This window comes from Scyliorhinus torazame, chromosome 9, assembly GCF_047496885.1.
Source record: "Scyliorhinus torazame isolate Kashiwa2021f chromosome 9, sScyTor2.1, whole genome shotgun sequence".
Lineage (NCBI taxonomy): Eukaryota > Metazoa > Chordata > Chondrichthyes > Carcharhiniformes > Scyliorhinidae > Scyliorhinus > Scyliorhinus torazame.
Window position 1 is genome coordinate 161,136,869 of NC_092715.1, and position 15,535 is coordinate 161,152,403.

Sequence of the window (15,535 nt, forward strand, 5' to 3'; positions counted from 1 at the left end):
GGTTGGGCAGGGGGAGAGGCTGCAAGTCGGAGGGTTGGGCAGGGGGAGAGGTTGCAAGGTGGGGGGTTGGGTAGTGGGAGAGGCTGCAAGTAGGAGGGTTGGGCAGGGGTAGAGGGTGCATGGTGGAGGGTTGGGCAGGGGGAGAGGGTGCAAGGTGGAGGGTTGGGCAGGGGGAGAGGCTGCAAGGTGGAGGGTTGGGCAGGGGGAGAGGCTGCAAGTCGGAGGGTTGGGCAGGGGGAGAGGGTGCAAGATGGAGGGTTGGGCAGGGGGAGAGGCTGCAAGGTGGAGGGTTGGGCAGGGGGAGAGGCTGCAAGTCGGAGGGTTGGGCAGGGGGAGAGGTTGCAAGGTGGGGGGTTGGGCAGGGGGAGAGGCTGCAAGTAGGAGGGTTGGGCAGGGGGAGAGGGTGCATGGTGGAGGGTTGGGCAGGGGGAGAGGGTGCAAGATGGAGGGTTGGGCAGGGGGAGAGGCTGCAAGGTGGAGGGTTGGGCAGGGGGAGAGGCTGCAAGTCGGAGGGTTGGGCAGGGGGAGAGGTTGCAAGGTGGGGGGTTGGGCAGGGGGAGAGGCTGCAAGTCGGAGGGTTGGGCAGGGGGAGAGGATGCATGGTGGAGGGTTGGGCAGTGGGAGAGGCTGCAAAGTGGAGGGTTGGGCAGGGGGAAGAGGCTGCAAGTCGGAGGGTTGGGCAGGGGGAGAGGCCGCAAGGTGGAGGGTTGGGCAGGGGGAGAGGCTGCAAGGTGGAGGGTTGGGCAGGGGGAGAGGCTGCAAAGTGGAGGGTTGGGCAGGGGGAGAGGCTGCAAGTCGGAGGGTTGGGCAGGGGGAGAGGGTGCAAGGTGGAGGGTTGGGCAGGGGGAGAGGCTGCAAAGTGGAGGGTTGGGCAGGGGGAGAGGCTGCAAGTCGGAGGGTTGGGCAGGGGAGAGGTTGCAAGGTGGAGGGTTGGACACAGGGAGAGGGTGCAAGCCGAAGGGTTGGGCACGGGGGGAGAGGCCGCGAGGTGGAGGGTTGGGCAGGGAGAGACGTTGGAGGTCGGGCATAGAGAGAGGTCGCAAGTCAGGCATGGGAAAAAGCGGCAAGTCAGAGTTAAGGGAGTAGAAGAGGATGCTCCAAAATGACACCAATCAGGTCAGGACTTATGGTACATTGATCATAATTGTATTGGCTACAATAAACAACTATTACAGATTATTGTTTTAACAGTCAAAGATTAATACAAAGAATATATGAAATACTTGAAACAACAGGAAAACCCACCAGATGCAAATGTAGAATGTAACACGTGAAACTAATCTTGGAAGTTGGCATGCAACTGGCAACTCAGCTGCAACTTTGTCCCTACCTCATGAAGTTAATGGAAAAAATAAGAGTGGACTGTAAATATGGACTGCTGCTCTCGCTCAAGACCAATTTCACTACTTACGTTTCTTTTACAATTGATTGTAGGCTTTCTGCTTGCTGCACTTGGACCAAGCAAAGCTCATGGAGGAAAACCAGAAGACAACTTCACCCTGAAAGAATCCTTATGACTTGCTATCCATGTAAATTAATGTAGGAAATCTGCCATCCTAAACTACACATGACTCTGGAGCCACAAGATCATGGTTGATTATCTCCTGGCGTGGCCCAACACCACTCCTTTGTCTGAAACTATTGCAGAAGAAAGCACTGTGGGTGTACCTACACCAAAACTGCAGTGGTTCAAAAAGTCAGCTCACCACCACCGTATCAAGTCAATTACGAATTGACAAAAAATGCTGACACCGTCAGAGACACTCAAATCTCAAGACCGAACATTTAAAGAAAATCTTTACACCCAATGCAATAAAACAAAAACCTGTTTTTAAAACTCCTGGAGAGTGTACAATTATTTGTTGAGTATTAAACTACTATGACATTTCAATAGTAATTGGCTATTTTGGGATATCCTGAAGTTGTGAAAGGAACAACGTAAATGCAAGTTCTTTTTTTCTTTAACACAGTCTTTAAAAAAAAAAAATCATATGGCATCTCAAAGCCATCAAGTCAAATTTAACCTGATGGCACAGTAACTGATTGCAATGTCTTGTCATTAGGGTGTGGTGGTTCAAAGTTCGGGCTCTGACCGTTGTAGATCTAGATGATCTCAATGGGAAGCTGAGCTAACAATTGTTTTCAATATTTCTGCGTTAAAGAGAGTGGAAGGGACGAGATGAGGTTCCTGTTTCTAATTGCTATATATCGAGACTGGAATTGTGACGCACACCATGGCTTAACATCCCTTCGGCACTCTGCATCCACTCACACAAGGAGAATGATCATTTGGGCAGAGTAATAGAAAATTGTTGATACTTCTGCAGCTATACTGCAGATTGGGCCACTTCTGTTAAAACTGCAGAAAAAATATAGTTAAAACAATTCACCATGGAATAACAATAATGCAATTTCATGCCGTGATTATTTTGAAAGAATCCGCATCAGAGCTTTGAAGAAATGGACTTTCAGCTTTCTGCCTTGGTAGAAGACTGGCATTGTGCTGCCTAGTCTGGAGAGCTCCTGTATTTGACAGAAATCAATGGTAAGAAAAATGGGTGATTTCTGTAATGGACAGTAGATCTGCAACATCCATACAAGCTTGTGGGATATCCACCACCAAGAGTCTTCTATTTGGGGATGAAGTATTAGGTTTTCACTATAAATCTGTCCCTCTGACATGCCAAACTTGCATAAATAAATCAATCTTCTAAATAATCTGGGAGAACAGCTTTTTATCTTTGTTGACAATCTACTTATGTTATGGTTCTATATACACAAGAACCTTCCCATTTACAATTATGACTGCAACAATATTTGGTGTATTTGAGCTGGACCTTCTGAGAAAAATGTTTTAAATGCGACAATTTTGGTGTCAGTAATTTTGAAAAGTCTTGCAATTCTGCTCCAAATAGCAAATCCTGATACTTCACAGGTGGACACTCTTGCTGCCTGTCATTAAAGAAACTCTTGCAAGTTGTAAAGAGAAGTGCAAGTGGGAATTCACATTTTCAAAGCGGATGAACTCCACTTTATTGATAGCTAACAGCTCTCAGAGCTCAAGACTGAGATTTCTTTCATAGATACAGGTCTCCAAAGCAAAGCATTGTTAGAGACATGCTAATCATAATTTTCTTCAAATGTATTTATATCTCTGCTATGGTTGAAGAACTCAAGGTGTTGGGCAAAAGGGTTTACCATAAAAAGTGATTTGTGGTCACTTATTTTATTGTTAGTTAGAACATAGAACATACAGTGCAGGAGGAGGCCATTCGGCCCATCGAGTCTGCACCGACCCACATTAAGCCCTCACTTCCACCCTATCCCCACAACCCAATAACCCCTCCTAATCTTTTTGGTCACTAAGGGCAATTTATCATGGCCAATCCACCTAACCTACACATCTTTGGACTGTGGGAGGAAACCGGAGCACCCGGAGGAAACCCACGCAGACACAGGGAGAATGTGCAGACTCCGCACAGACAGTGACCCAGCGGGGAATCGAACCTGGGACCCTGGGGCTGTGAAGCCACGGTGCTATCCGGTTGTGCTACCATGTTGCCCACGTTGTTACTGAATATTCATTTTTTAAAAGATGTGCATTGAAGAAAGATTATTGGAACAAAAACATACATTTCTAGCTGCATTGCAAATAATCAGAATGTGTTTTTATTTAGAGCACCACAGCCTTTTCTTGAGCAGCTTTGGACAGTAAAATGTACTACATACCAGCTGATCCACTGAACTCCCATAAGCATAGCCAGCAAATACAGTAAGAGTGGAACAGAATTACATTCAACTAGCAGTGGAGAAGTGTAGATCTGAGGCATTTTTGATCAAAGTAAATTCCAGTGAGAAGGACAGGGAGTGCAGAACTGTATCTATTATATTGGATAACTCAACATTTCATATAGTAAAGCAGGGTTAGGTAGATCAATGAAATTGATGCTGTCAGGAAGATAAGGAATGAGTTGGTACTTTGCATAGTCAATGAATGGAAATTTGGGATTTTAGATAGATTGCAAAGTACATCGAAAATTCCTAATTCTTACAATTTGAAATGGCTACTGCTAACATACATGATTGTCTTGGAACTATTGTGCATAATTGAAAAATCGTGACACAGGAAGTAAGGTTAATATATTGTAAGCAAAAGTTCTAAAGTACTGGCTCAGAGTTTGTGGTCAACAGTGATGCAAAGGCACTCGTTGTTGACCTCAAAGTAAACATAGTTGAAATTTAGCGACCTTTCTAGCGAAAATGCCACCTCCATCACCATGCAGTAATCCATAGCATCCCTACAATGTAGAAGGAGGCCATTTGGCCCATCGAGTCTGCCCCGAGGTCCGAATGAGCACTCTATCAAGGCCCAGTTCCCTGCCCTATCCCCATAACCCCGCCCATGGATCATGGCCAATCCACCTAGCCCGCACACCTTTGGACTGTGGGATGAAACCGGAGCACCGAGAAGAAGTCCATGCAGCCATGGGGAGAACGTGCAAACTCTACACAGACAGTCACCCAAGGCCAGAATCAGACCCGGGCCCCTGGAGTTGTGAGGCAGCAGTGTTAATCAATGTGCCACCTTGCCACTCAAATATTCCAAGTGATTGTAAAGTCCTTTACTGGACATCCCAAGTGTGGAGCTGGAGTGATGGCATCAAGCTGTCCAAGCAGCTAATCACCTTCTAGGGTTTTCATTGACATCAAATCAAGGATCTAAAAGCACAACAATAAAACGCTTAAAAAATATTTTTACACAGAGTAAATTAAAGATTGGGACATCTAGATGGGGTGAAGGTAGAAGCCAAAACATTCAGAATTTTTTTTTGAAATAAATTAGAACAATTAGTTTAAAACTACTAATTAATCATTTATCGGAATTCCATCATTATAAAATTGTTTTCTCAGGCTGGTTCTGATCATATTTTATTAATCACATCACTATCAAAAACCCATTTACACCTGATTGAACATGGTGCAACTTTTCATGGGAGTTTCTAAGAGCGATATACGCATGACAAAGTTCTCATTGGTTTGAATGATGTTTGGTTCTGGGGATATTGTGGATATGGTGGCGCTGTTGGGAAAGCAACATCATCACGGCTGCAGCGACCCCCAGGGGAGAAGCGTGCCTTGCTGATGATAATTATATCCATGCGACTCAGGGGTGAAAGCTGTTGTTGGATGGGACGCCTGATCTTCCTTGCTTGAAAGAACACACTGTGCAGTTACATAATGCCATAGACGCTGAGGGAATTTTGTGGTTGCATAAAACATGTCTGAGTAAAATTTATTTTTCTATTTGAAGTTTAATTTAACTGCTAAATGTGTGATTAATTTACATTGGTTCCAATCAGTAAAAGTTACAGAAAGTGGAATGTGTTGATAATTTGTTGTTGTGGGGTTCATTCAGGAAATTTGCATATTTTGGTTTACAATTTTTCTATTAGGATCATACGCAATCACCTCATGCTACTGTTTCTGGCACAAGTCAGGAGTGTGATGGAATACTTTCCACGTGCCTGGATAATGCAGCTCCAGCAACACTCAAGATACTCGACACCATCCAGGACAAAACAGTCCACTTGATCAGCATTTCATCCACGAACATTCACTCCCTCAACCACCAACACACAGTAGCAGCAGTATGTACCATCTACAAGGCGCACTGCAGGAACTCACCAAGGCTCCATAGACAGCACCTTCCAAACCCATAACCACTACCATTTAGAAGGACAAAGGCAGCAGACATGTGGGAACACCACCAGCTGGAAGTTTCCCTCCAAGCCATTCACAATCCTGACTTGGAATACATCGCCATTTCTTGCATGCGGCTAAAGAAGGCAGCTCGCCACCATCTTCTCAAGGGTAATTAGGGATGAGCAATAAATGTTGAACCAGCCAGCGACGGCCACACCCCATGAAAGAATTTTTAAAAGTACCCTTCACATTGCCTCTCCACACTCGTTCTGCCAAAATGATAACTTTGCACTTCTTGGAATTAAATGTCATCTTCCACATATCCACCCATTCCACCAGCCTATGTCCTCTTGTGGTCTGTCACTATTCTCCTCTCTACAGGTTTGTGCCATCTACAAATTTTGAAATTATGCCCTTGTCATGTGAGATACCTTCAAGAAATGGGTGTTTATAAATGGGTGTGTATATAAATATCTGTAGTGAGAGTACCTTTAAGAAATGGGTGTTTACTACTGCAGTGATGTCAGAGAGTGGGTGGAGCTGGGCTGTCAGCTTTTTACTTTCATTTTAGACTGTTTGCTGCAGGGTGTGTTTTAGTTTAGTTTTCAGTGTTGGAGCTGAAGCCAGACCAAGCAGGTGTACTGCTGTTCTCTCTGCCATCAAAAGACTATCTCTTGATCATTTGGTGAATTCAGAATTATAAATGTTTTCAGTAGTGAATGTAAACCTAATATGCTTCTGTTGAAAGGTGTTTCTTCTGTCTTCTGGATGTTGTTTGGGAAGTTATTAAGGATTACTTAGTGTTGTATTCTTTGGGGGTTGTATTTGAATTGATGGTTGCTGAGATGTTCACTGTATGTTTTAAAAAGGTTAACTTGAGTTCATAGAATAAACATTGTTTAGCTTTTAAAAAATACTTTTCCATTTCTGCTGTACCACACCTGTAGAGTGGGCCGTGTGCTCCCCTTACCATAATCTATTAAAAGCTGTGGGTCAGGGGAACTCCATGATACACTTTGGGGTTCTCTAAACCCTGGCCCATAACACCCTGTACATCCAAATCTTTCTTTTTGGACACTACTAGACATTTTGTTTTCTTATGATTTAAATTCAGCCCTTTCTTCTCACTTTCACTCACTACTTCATTCAAAATCCTTTGCAGTTTCTCTTCCAAGTCAGCAAGAAGAATTGCAATAATCCAGCGAAGGTCTTCAATCTCTCCAAGAATAAAAGATTTTGAATAGAGTAGTGAATGAAAATGAGAAGGGTTGAGTATAAGCCTGGAAGCAGCTTGACGGATTTTGCTTCCAACTTTACATGTCTGAAAAAAACAGCGACATTGGAATAAAGTCCTTAAGTGGACATTAATTGCACACACATACCAGGGCTTTAGTTGTCAATGGGTGGAAAGGCAACAGAGTCACCACCTGCCATCCTCCTGGCTGATTAAATGTCCCACCACTTGATTTATCATGGGGAAGAACATTAAGTTCTGCCTTTTCCAGTATTTCCTTTCTTGATAAAGACAGATGCACTTACTCAATAAATACTTCAGCCTTGTCCTCTGCATGGATTCATTCCCTGGTCCTTCATCAGCCCAAGCTTCCTCTTCTACCTTTTTACCGATTTCCTTTTATGTTAGCTGCCAGTCTCTTCTCACACTTTCTCATTGTCTCTCTTATTTCCTGTTCTTCTTCCTTCTGAACTTTCTATATTCAGCTCGTTTCTCATTTGTATCATCACTTGACATCTCTCATATAGTTCCCTTCTCTGTTTCATCTTACGCACCACTTTTCTGTCGTCCAGCATTCTCTGGCTTTGATTGTTCTCAACTGCACCAAAACCTCTTCAAAATCAGCCCATTGTTTCATTACAGTTTTGCCTGCCAATTCTCGGATTCTTATTTACTTGGGACAGACCCATTCTTACTCGATGGAAATTGGTCTATCCGTTGTTTATTTTTACTCTAGATTGCTCCTCTTCCTTTTTCCATGGAGCTAACATAAACCGTATAATATTATGCTCACTGTCCCTTTAACGTCCCCCTACCAGCACTTGACCCAGCTCATTTCCCCCATATCAGATCCAGTAATGCTTCCTTCAATATCGCGATCCCAGTTTATATTCTACTAAGGTCTCCCATTATCACTACTCTATAGATTTTGTTATTCTGTAATTTCCCAGGCAGCACAGTGGGGCAGTGGTTAGCATTGCTGTCGCACGGCGTCACGGTCCCAAGTTTGATCCCAGCCCTGGGTCACTGTCCATGTGGAGTTTGCACGTTCTCTCCGTGTTTTTGTGTGTTTCACCCCCACAACCCAAAATATATGCAGGGTAGGTGGATTGGCAATGCTAAATTGCTCCTTGATTGGAAAAAATGAATTGGGTACTCTAAATTTTTTTTTTTTTTAATTCTGTAATTTGCCTGCAAATCTGCTCTTCCATATCTTATCTACTAGGTGAAGCCAGAAGTGTAATGATACTTTTACTGTTTCTTTACTCTAATTCTGTCCTCGACTCCTCTAGGGCATCCCATCTCTCCAGCACTATAATATTATCCTCAATCAACCCTTTTCCTCTCTTTCTTTCCCTATCTTTCCTCAACACCTTGTATCCTGGAGTACTTAGTACCCAGTCCTCCTTTTTTTGAGCTAGGTTTCCATTATAACCATAATAGCATAGTCGCATCTGGCTATTTGCACCTTCAGCTCATCAACCTTATTTACCACACTTCGAGCATTTTCATACAGATGCTATAAACATAAATTTTACTGTATTGCATTCTCTCAAGTCTGACTTTACATGATACCTTACTTTTTCTTACTCTAGTGCAATCGGTCTCTTCCAGTCTGTGCAAATTGGCTATGTATTTACATTGTGTATTTATGTATGTCCTATGTTTTTTTTCATGTAAGGAACGATCTGTCTAGTCTGTACACTGAACAGTACTTTTCACTGTACCTCGGTACGTGACAATAAATTAAATCAAATTTTTTCTAATGCGACACCCTGGCCAAATTAGTTTAAACCGTTCCTGACAGCACTGGCAAACTGCCTTGTGAGGACACTGGTCCCAGTTCCTTGGAGGTGCAACCTGCCTGGTCAGCATAGGACTCACTCCCCCAAACCAGTCCCAATGTTCCGGGAATTTAAAGACCTCTCTGCTGCAGTAATTCTCTTGCCACATGTTCATCAGCTTTGTGCTCCTATATACTCGCTAGAAAGTGGCATCAGGAGTAAGCTGGAGATTACCATCTATGAGGTCTTACAAGTCAGTCTCCATCCGAAAATTTTCATAAATTATGATAAAACATCAGAAAAAATGACATGCTTCACTAATTAAAAGAATTAGCATTGGTATGAGGCTGGTTTAGCACAGTGGGCTAAACAGCTGGCTTGTAATGCAGAACAAGGCAGCAGCGCGGGTTCAATTCCCGTACCGACCTCCCCAAACAGGCGCCGGAATGTGGCGACTCGGGGCTTTTCACAGTAACTTCATTGAAGCCTACTTGTGACAATAAGCGATTATTAATAATTATGTATTTACTATGAGACTGAATGGTTAAAAAACTCCTTCCTTTCTTTTTAAATCTTCTTCACATCTCCCAAAGGTGCTAAATTTTCCAAAGGTCTTGTCCCAAGTGCTGGCAGCCCCTGATGCCATCCATGTGGCTATTTTTCACAAGACCCTCCCTGTCAGAAATGTGAACCAAAAGGTCATAGGTGCTCTTTGGATGATTTTTTAAAAATCTATTAAAATACTCACGTTACATCACAGAATAAGGACATGAACATTATATCACTAGGTCTTAGTCTGCTGCTAAAATATGGCTGTATCTTGGTATTTCTCCTTTATAGTATGAGTTGTGCTATGCTGTGCCCTCAGAGGCCGATTGGTAGTTTATTGCTCTCACGAGGTTCTCAGATCAGCCAAGACAGACTGGCTTTTATTCTGCTCTTTGAAATACTTAAAAGTCAGTAAATATTTCCTGCTGGTACAAGAGTATATTGTACATTTGAAACAACTGGATTTTTGTTTTCATGCATATCACATGCTTAGCACATTGTGTAACATACAAGTGTAATAGCTCTTTGCGGATACAGCACCCTAATTGTGATGACATCTAAAAAAAATAGCACATAGAATCCCGACAGTGTAGGAGGAGGTAATTTGGCCATCAAGTCTGCACCGACCCTCCGAAAGAGCACCCTCCCTAGGCCCACTCCCTCACCCTATCCCCGTAACCCCACCTAACCTGCACATCTTTGGATTGTGGGAGGAAACCAGAGCACCCGGAGGTAACCCACGCAGACATGGGGAGAATGTGCAAACTCCACATAGTCACCTAAGGCCGGAGGGGCCCCAGCGTTGTGAGGCATGATCTTTAACCTCTCTATAATACTGCTGCCTCTGTCATTTTTTGTGTATATCCCTCACACCAGTCTTCCCCTGCCTAACTTTTGGTTATCTCTTGCTTCCAAAGGGGAAAAGAGTAGTCAAAGGCAGTGTGGAACTAATTAAGAAAGTAAAAGGAGATGCAGGCACAGGACATGGTTCAGGCATTCAATGAAAATTTAGCATCTATTTCTCAAAGAGGATGCTGTCAATGCTACAGGAAAGGAGTAAGTAGTAGAGAAATTGAATAAGATGCAAGTAGACAAAAGAGAAGTATTTAAAAGGATGCAGCGCTCTCATTAGAAATGTCACCTGGCTAGATGGAATGCTCCTTCGGTTGTGGAAAAAAGTAAAGGTGGAAGCGGTGTAGGTGCAGGCTACAATCTTCCAATATACATTGCGCCCAGAGGATGAGAAACCTGTAGATATTTCACCCCATTCAATAAAGGGGAGGGGGTTTGGCCCAGCAATCAGAGCCAGCCAGCTGTGATTAGTGGTGGGAAAACACCAAGGGGTATTAATCCAGGAATGTATGAATTGGCAGAAGGTTGGGTGGGGTTACTGGGTTACGAGATAGGGTGGAGGGCTTAAGTGGGGTGCTCTTTCCAAGGGCCGGTGCAGACTTGATGGGCCAAATGGCCTCCTTCTGCACTGTAAATTCGATGTTTAACTAATCCCCGTAACCCAGTAACCCCACATAACCTTTTTTGGACACTAAGAGCAATTTATCATGGCCAATCCTCCGAATCTGCACATCTTTGGATTGTGGGGTGAAACCGGAGCACCCGGAAGAAACCCACGCACACACGGGGAGAATGTGCAGACAGTGACCCAAGCCAGAATCGAATCTGGGACCCTGGAGCTGTGAAGCAACTGTGTTAACCACTGTGCTACCATGCAACCCACTGGTGGAGCACGGGGATACACACCATGCTAACATGTCTGCCAGCCATTGCGGATGGAGAGCCAGTCGCCCAACAGGCCGAGGAGAAGATGGTAAGGCGGTGCCGCATCAGGCCCAGTATGTACCGGAGTGCTTGTCGTTCGAGGACCTGCTGGGGCGAAGGCTCCAGCTTATCAAGGAGACCGTTTGGCACATCTGCCGCATTATGGCGTCACCGGAACAGCAGGGGTATGGGGGAATGACACCCGCTCCCGGTGGCCATCAAGATGATGGTCACCCTGAACTTTTATGCGACGGCACCCTTCCAAGTGCCGAGTGGAGACATGTCAGGGATCTCACAGACCTTGGTGAACCCTCACCATTATAGAGGCCCTGTATGCTTGGTTGGTGTAACACAACAACCTCAATATGGACCCAGGCCACCAGATTGCCATGTCAGCGGGGTTTGCTGCCATCGCTGGGATGCCCCAGGTTCAGTGGGTGATCGACGGGACGCATGTCCTCCTACGAGCACCATCGCATGAGGGGGTGTATTTCAAAAAACTGGAAAGGTTACCACTCCATGAACACGCAGTTGGTGTGTGACCACATGCTGCACATCTGCGCCCGATACCCGGGCAGCGTGCATGATGCCTTATCCTGGTGCACTCGACAGTACCCGACACCTTTGAGGCTCACCCCTGGGTGAGGAGTTGGCTCCTGGGCGACAGGGGTTATCCGCTGTTGTTGTGGCTGATGACGCCTATCCGGAGACCTCAGGCCAACGAGGAGAACCGCTACAACGGCGCCCATGCAGCGACCAGGAGCGCAATCCATTGGCATCCTGAAGATGCAGTTCAGGTGCATGGACCACTCTGGAGGGGCCCTCCAATACAGCCCCAGGAGAATCTCCCACATCTGGGTAGCCTGTTGCGTCCATCACAACATCGAGCGGCAGAGGGGCGGCATACTGGGGGAGGGGAAGGAGGAACACCGGGCCTTGTCAGACGAGGAGAGTGCAGTGGAGGGCCAGGATGGGCAGGCCATGGGCCTGGGCAGGCACAGGAGGCCATACAACGTATGCACTAGGGTCATCGCTCACTTGGCGCCCTAATCGCATCAGGTTCGCCGACTAAGGCACCTGGCCAGCGGCAGCTCGAACGTCATGCCCACCTCCTCCCTGTACCCCTTACTGGCCAGTCACCTCCTCACCCGTCCATCCTCCCTGCACCCCCTCCGTGCTTCTTCCCTGCTTCACTACAGGGTGCTGGCCTTGGGTTAGCAGTATCAGTAGGTCTGGGCCATGGAATGGAGGATGTTGATGACCCACTCTGCGATGAACTCTGTTAATCTGCATTGTTTAACAACATCTGATCCCTGCATGTGTGCTGGCCATTCCATCATTGCTTCTGTCCAACCCCTGGGGTGGCGGAGGTGCCGGGCGGGGAACGGACTGGGTACCGCGGCGTGCGGTGGGTCATGCACGGAGTAGGCCTCCCGCAGCATGGCGCCCCCAAGTATCTAGCCCCATCCTCTCCACCTCCAAGGGTTGTCTCCAACAAACCTGGGGGCCCTGGCCCTGTCCACCTCCAATGCCCACACTCCACACCACAGGTCCCCCACCCGGCATACCTCTGCACCCAGCCATTGGACCCCTCAGACAGAGTGTCTAGGTGGGTCCCCAGGCGATACATCAGGAGTGGAGGCGGCCGGCTGCGATTGTCGCCATATGACCGGGGTCCCCTTTGGCGGCCACCCTCTGGAGCGACCGGGCCTGGCAGTCATCTGGGGGCCCTGGTCTGCCCGTTGCCCATCGGATGCAGCAGGGACAGGTGGAGCATACTCATGGGTACTGCGGTGTTTTGACACCTCTCCTGTGGGAGTCACCAGCATGGAGCCCATCACTTCCTCCTCCCTGATGGCCCTCTGGGCTACTCCCTGGGATGGTGATGCGGTGGGAGCACCTCCCGCTCATCTTGACCAGGGTCTCCTTGCTCGCGGCCATGGAACACAGGGAGTGGGCCACATCCCTCTGGAACTGTGCCACGTCGCTCAGGGACTGATCCAGGTCCCCGTGTCTGCTTCAAGTCAGCCAGTGCCAGGCCAATGGTCAGACACCTGCAGCCATGACCCATTGTGATTGGGCCACACTGGAGCGCTGCGGTGATGTCCTTATGGTCCTGGTATATGGCTGCCTGTGACATGGCGGCCCTGTCCTGTGCCTCAGTCACTGCCCACACAGAGTGCCTCAGGTCTCAGACATCTTGACCTATAGCCGATACTGTTGTACCGAAGGCCTCCGTCACGGACGCCACCCATGCGGTGTTGGCCTGGGTAATATGCATGGTTTATATTGCCTCCTGCTCCTCCAACTGCACCTGCAGACGCTGGATGGTTGCTGACACCCTTTCATGTAGTCCCCAGCTCTGGGCATGCATCTCCAACATTGATGGGACTGACCTTTCCAGAAATCCAAGACCGGTCTGGAGGGCACCTACTCCCTGGGGTCGGGCCGTCGCTTGTATCCGCCCCCTTGGGGGTTTCCACCTTCACCAGATGTACGACAGCATGTGTGTGGTGCGCACCAGATAGTGCCGGACGTGTGCCGGGGTGTCATGGGGTTTTTGCTGGGGATGCAGTTCAAAAATCAGGTCCCGCCTCGTCACCGAATGAGTCTCGGGGTTGTGGCTGGGGTGTCTGGAAGGACCCATCTCGTCGCCGGGTGACCATGCAAGAGAAAGCAAAGACGCACGGTCCACCTGGTGATTGGTGGTGGTGGGGGGGGGGGGGGGGGGGTGATGATGTGTGTAGGGGGTTTGGGAGAGAGGTTGGTGCCGTGGCACAGAGCTCGTGACTCACCCTGTCGGCCCTGAGGAGGTTGTTCATCTTCTTCTGGCACTGATGCCCGGTCCTGATATTGGAGACCATGGCGCTCATGGCCTCTGCCACCTGTGCCCAGGCCCGGTTGACTTCCGTGGGTGGCAGTCTCTTTCCCACTCCGGGGAGCAAGGTGTTCTGCCTCCCCTCCACTGCATTCAGCAGGGGCTTCAGCTCAGCATCAGCAAATCTAGGGGCCACTCTTCGGGATGGTATCTTAGCGGCTGGAATGAGAGTGTGGAGAGTGGAGTGCATAAATGCGGTTGCAGCTCGTCAGGCTCTCAAGTGCCAATCCTGACCCTGGCGAATCTCATGCCAGCGTTCATTGGAATTACACTAGTTCCACGTGGCACTTCTGCTAGCCTATTAGGACGGCCCGGGACCGCCGCCACTTTTGAGGCCTCAGAACTCCCGGGATTGAGTGCCGGTGTCAGCACTTAGTCTCCGAAACTGAGCACAGTCTCTGAAACTGAGAATTCTGGCCAATGTCTCTAATTAATCTACTCCCCAGAAAGCATAACAAAATCCCATTAGGCATCTCTTTGCAAACAGATACAGGTTGGAAAGAAGGATGATCTCACATTTATGACTTCTTATATTACACCTATTGCAGCTACAAAGTCTGTCTTTTTTTTAAAAAAAAAACAGGATTTTAAAAAATATTACTGCAGCAGATACATTCACACCCTAACCCAGTCTTTTAAAACATCACTGCACCAAATAAATATAATACAATATATATATATATCAATTTCTTACATTCATCATTCTCCTTTTCATTTGCCCCACTGTACCCACATCTGAAAATTTGTGGCCAATTGGTTTCTTCCCTGACCTCTCTCTATCACTCTGCTTATGCCTTTTTCTCCACAGCCTTCCTTATCTCAGATCCTATTATCTCTATATGCTAATCTGAACAGTTTCAAAAAAAGTGAAATAGCTGGTAGGACTGCAGGAAAGAATGGATAGAAAGGATAGTGGCAGAAGACAAGTAACAGAAGGGGGGTATTTTGTCTCAGCCTGTGGTGCTGCAGAACCTAGCAAAAACTCCTAGAATTTAAGAGAATAAACAAATCCCTCCAACATAAAAGTCAGTTTTCTGTTCGACAGCAAGAAGGAAACAGAACTCCTGGAGAAGCTCCATGTAAACTAGCCAAAATTAAACCTAAAAACGTTGAGAATAGCTCACGGACACCAAGGAGCTGGACATTTGTACCAGAGATGAACAGACTGTGAACCAGGTTGTTGTTGGTTGGTCGTGTGAAAAGGAGTTCTGGAATGCTATGCCATCAGGACTGTCATGATCCGAGGAAGAGAAGGTTCACAGCAGTATGCCTTGTTGATGTCAACCGCATCTGGGTGGAATATAGCTGCCGGTGAAATTGACTCAGGGGACAAATTAAGGGAAAAGCAAGAAATCCTATCTACCAGAGGCACAAAGGCTTTGACTTTGTGGTGGCACACTTGTGCAGAGAGTGATCCTGAGAATTGCATGAGAATTATCCTTGTTCTAGCGACTATTTGAAGTGAGCTTCATTGTTTCTATTGAAATAAAAATTGTCTGTTAATGCTTAATTTTATGTTGATTTTGAGTTTGACTGTTGCAGCAAAAGTTTTAAAAAGTGAAATCTCGTCCATCGGTTCCTTACTTCCTTTGGGGATTTCATTTCAGGTTA

General features: G+C 46.8%; 1 protein-coding gene across 9 annotated transcripts in view; it reads right to left on the reverse strand.

Moving 5' to 3' along the window:
• agtpbp1 (ATP/GTP binding carboxypeptidase 1) overlaps positions 1–15,535 on the reverse strand; it is a 462,243-nt gene that overhangs the window by 56,183 nt on the left and 390,525 nt on the right. The gene's annotated exons all lie outside the window — the stretch shown is intronic.